Source organism: Impatiens glandulifera, chromosome 1, assembly GCF_907164915.1.
Source record: "Impatiens glandulifera chromosome 1, dImpGla2.1, whole genome shotgun sequence".
In the NCBI taxonomy this organism is placed as follows: domain Eukaryota; kingdom Viridiplantae; phylum Streptophyta; class Magnoliopsida; order Ericales; family Balsaminaceae; genus Impatiens; species Impatiens glandulifera.
The window spans coordinates 137,823,704-137,828,157 of record NC_061862.1 but is presented as its reverse complement, the minus strand read 5'-3'; the positions used below and the strand labels follow the sequence as shown (position 1 = coordinate 137,828,157).

At 30.2% G+C, this 4,454-nt stretch overlaps 1 pseudogene; it reads right to left on the bottom strand.

Annotated features, from left to right (window-relative positions):
* Window positions 1-363: 363 nt before the first annotated feature.
* On the bottom strand, window positions 364-1,955 carry LOC124919885 (annotated as a pseudogene).
* Window positions 1,956-4,454: the final 2,499 nt, after the last annotated feature.

Here is a 4,454-nt window from a genome sequence, read left to right as displayed (position 1 = left end):
CGATTTTGGTCAATTTACACTCACACTTAGCCTTCTAGTTTATAAGTTTTAACAAATTTATTTTGAATTGAAAACAATACAATATTAAATAATATAAAGACAAATTGAATTCATGTCCTTAATCATGGATTCGAGTTTTCGTCCCAAACTATTTTTAAAAATTGATAGAAAATACTCTTTTTTTTATAAGGTTAATTGGACAAAATTAAAATAAAATTTAATTTTAAATCAATTTCAAATCAACTAAAATTTGAAAGACCTTGACAATGATGGGTTGTTCTCCATCATACAAACAACTAGCTCATATATTACCTCCATTATGTTTTTGATTAGCATTGTTCCTACCTTAAGCTCCTTCTTGAGCTACTCATCCTCTATTTTGTATTTGTTTGCATCATGAATCATCTTTTCTATCTCTTCATTAGTTAACCTCCTTTTTTTCATTCTTTATTGTCATTTTAATCATCTCACCAACTCCTTTTATCTTTGCCGAGACATTTAATATCCCGTTTGCATCGATATCAAAACAAACCGAGAATATACTAACACCCCTTGCCGCAGGGGAATTCCAGAAATCGTAAATTTTCCAAGCAAGTTATTGTCTTTCGTCATAGTTATCTCCCCCTCGTACACTTCAATCATAACACATGATTGGTTGTCAAAGGAAGTAGAGAAAAAATGTTCCTTCTTTGAGGGAATGGTTGTGTTCTTAGGAATCAAGACTGACATGATGAATCCATTTGTCTCAAATCCTAGAAACATGGGAGTGACGTCTAGAAGTATGAAATTTTGAACTCTCTCATTTCCCTTCCCACACAAAATGGCAGCTTGAACTGCAGGCCCCATAGGCGACAGCTTCATCAGGGTTGATTGTCTTGTAGAGTTTTTTACCATTGAAGAAGAGTTCTTGAAGAAGTTGTTGCACTTTTGGAATTCTTGTAGACCCACCAACCAAAATAACATCATCAATGTACCTCTTGTCTATATCCGCATCCATCAAACATCTATGAACATTCTCCATACACTTCATGAATAGATCCATGTTCATTTCCTCAAACTTAGCTCTAGTTATTTTTGAGTAAAAATCAATGCCCTCTAAGAGATTATCAACTTCTATAGTCATCTCGGAATTAATTGAAAGAGTCCTTTTAGTCCTCTCGCAAGCTGTCTTCAACCTCCTCATAGCACGAGGGTTTCCACTTATATCCTTATTGTTCTTGCGTTTGAATTCCTGCACAAAATGATTTACCAATATGTTATCAAAATCCTCTCCTCCCAAATGGGTATCTCACTTCAAAGATGCCATCATCAATATTCAAAAGAGATACACTAAGGTTCCTCCACCAAGGTCAAAAATGAGGACGTTCTCTCCCATGTTTCTTGTTGATTTCTTGTTTAGACAATAGGAAATCGCAGAAGCAGTTGGCTCCATGAGGATCTGAATCGCATTGAAACCAGAGATTAAACCAGCATCTTTGGTGGCTTGTCTTTGGGAATCGTTGAAATAGGCAGGGACTGTAATGACAGCGTTTTTCACTGGCGTTCCTAAATAAGACTCTGCGATCTCCTTCATGTTGGTTAGAACCATGGAAGAGATTTCCTCTGCACAGAAATGTTTCTCCTCGCCTTTGTAATTGACAACGATTATTGGTTTGTCTTCTAACCCGGAAATAATCTTGAATGGACAGTACTTAGCATCACTTTGCACCGAAGAAATGATAGAGGATTGTAGAAATGAATGTTAGTTACCGAAAACAGTGTTGATGGAGTTGGTAGACGCTTGATTATTGGCCGATCAATCGCTCTGTTTGGGTGAACGCAACGCAGGAAGGCGTGGTTTTGTTGCCTTAATCGTTGACAATGATTTCGACATGATCATGCTTCCACACTCCAACACATGAGTAAGTTGTACCAAGATCGATTCCTATCGCCAATCCATCCCATTTTGCTTCCATTATGTATAAAAGGTGATTCTAATCAGCTATTAATTAATCTTCAAAGTGGAAGTCAATACACATCAAGTTGAAATATTGTGATTTTGTAGAACTTTCACATGCACCTGATATGATTATTGTGATTTTGATATTAGTCCTAAGAAAGTTATTTGGAATATTTAATGGGATTATTCTTATTATTTTGTTTACATATAGACAATCGAATCCCTACTTAATTTTGTTAATTAAATAATGTTCATTCATTTTGCATTTTCAGGCACATCTTCACAAAGTCAAATTAATTTTATTAATGTTAACACATTAAATTATTGTTATTTTAAATCAAGTCCTTTTGCATTTTCAGCCACATTTTTTTGAATAGTCCGGATCAAGACTAAAACATAGGTTTATTCTATCATATTTTCAAATTAATAAACATAAAAGAATAAACAATGTTAATTTTTCTTTTAATTTCTTCCTTTAATGTGATCATGTAAATCTAAACATCCCTACAGGTTTCATATTTTCTCCACATGTTTTTATTTTTTACTTCAATTTCATATTTTATGTTGTGATTCTTGTTTTTTTACATTCCTGCACAAACTGCTGCCCTACTTTTAAAAGTCGTCATGAGATTCATAAATAACAAAATTGCAGTTGGCCTAACCGATTCAGCTCTTAAAAGAGTAGGAAGTCGGTATCGGGACAGAAAAAAGTGCGACTCACGACCTACAATCTCGCAAATATCTAATTATTTTCGACCAACTATCCGTATTCAAACATACCATTTCTCGGTTTTGTATGAGTCAAATTTATATGTTTCAGATAACATTTTTTTTAGATTTCAAAAATAAAAATTGGGTTTGATTGACAATGAGATTTTAAAAATGACAAATGAGTTTCGGAAAATGGTAGTTTAGAATAAGAGTGAATCTCCAAATAGGCCCGGTCCACAAAGGTTATAAAAAAAATCAAACAATAGATAGTGGTTATAAAAACAAATTAATTTTTCATCCAATGGGCTTGAAGTACTGTTTCTCTAGTGCTCAGCTCATCCAATGTGTTTTGATTTTTTATTTTTTTTATTTTTTTCTCCAAATTAAAAGAGTTAAGGCTGAAATTTTGAAATATATTAAATTAAATCACACTCCAACCCTAATTTTTAGATTTGTTTCTACATAAAAGATAAAAGGAATCAACACAAATATTGTATTTTTTTTTATTTGAGGAGGATGTTGAATAAACTTAAATTAATAAGTTTTTTTTTGTTTTTGATGTTTAATATTCATAGGTGGTGTTTGGGATGTGTTACTAGTCACACTAGAAAATTTCATAGGTGGTGTTTGGGATGTGTTACTAGTCACACTAGAAAATTTTATGTGCTATGTATACGGATAAAAATATAATTAAAATAAATTTAATAATAAAAAAAATAATAATATGTATTTAATGTTTAAAATTCTTAATAAATCGCGGATAAAAATAAAATGCTCTCATTCCACATTTTATTTACTTCGGTAAAACAACTTATCTTCTCACATATTTTATCACATATTTTTTATAAATGAACCTCTCATCTCGTAACCTTACACTTTCATTTTGGTCAAACAAATATTTGATTCATATTATACATTAGTTAGTTAAAAAGTTTAGCTTATATTGTTAAAATGTCCCGCATTTATCAAATTTGGTATTGAATTTAAATTATAAAGTGTTATTAGCCTATTTGGTTAAAGGGTTACTTTTTTTGTTAGGTTGGAAGTTCGAAACACACATAGCATTTTAAATTTTATTTTTAACCGTTTTAAATATATATGGGCGGGTCAACCCACAATTCGACCTAAGTATTCATTTACTCTCATATGTATATCCAAATTAACCACATATTTTGACTCGTCAATCCGGACACTTTAAAATTAAGCATCATTATATATATATATATATATATATATATATATATATATATATATATATATATATATATATATATATATATATATATATATATATATATATATATATATATATATATATATATATTAGTTAGTTATAAAGTTGAACTTATATTGTTAAAATATTCCGCGTTCATCAAATTTGGTATTTAATTTAAAAGATAAAGTGTTATATATTAGTCTAGTTTGTTAAATGGTTGTACTTATTTTGTTAGGTTGCAAGTTTGAAACACACATATAACATTTTAAATTTTATTTTTAACCGTTTTAAGTATGTATGGGCGGCTCAACCCACAATCCGACTCAAATATCCATTTACTCTCATATATATCCAAATTAACCACAACTCTCGACCCGACAATCCGGACACTTTAAAAAATAAGCATCATTATATATATATATATATATATATATATATATATATATATATATATATATATATATATATATATATATATTAGTTAGTTAAAAAGTTGAACTTAACTTAAATTGTTAAAATGTCCCGCATTCACCAGATTTGGTGTTGAATTTAAATTATAAAGTGTTATTAGCCTAGTTGGTTAAAATG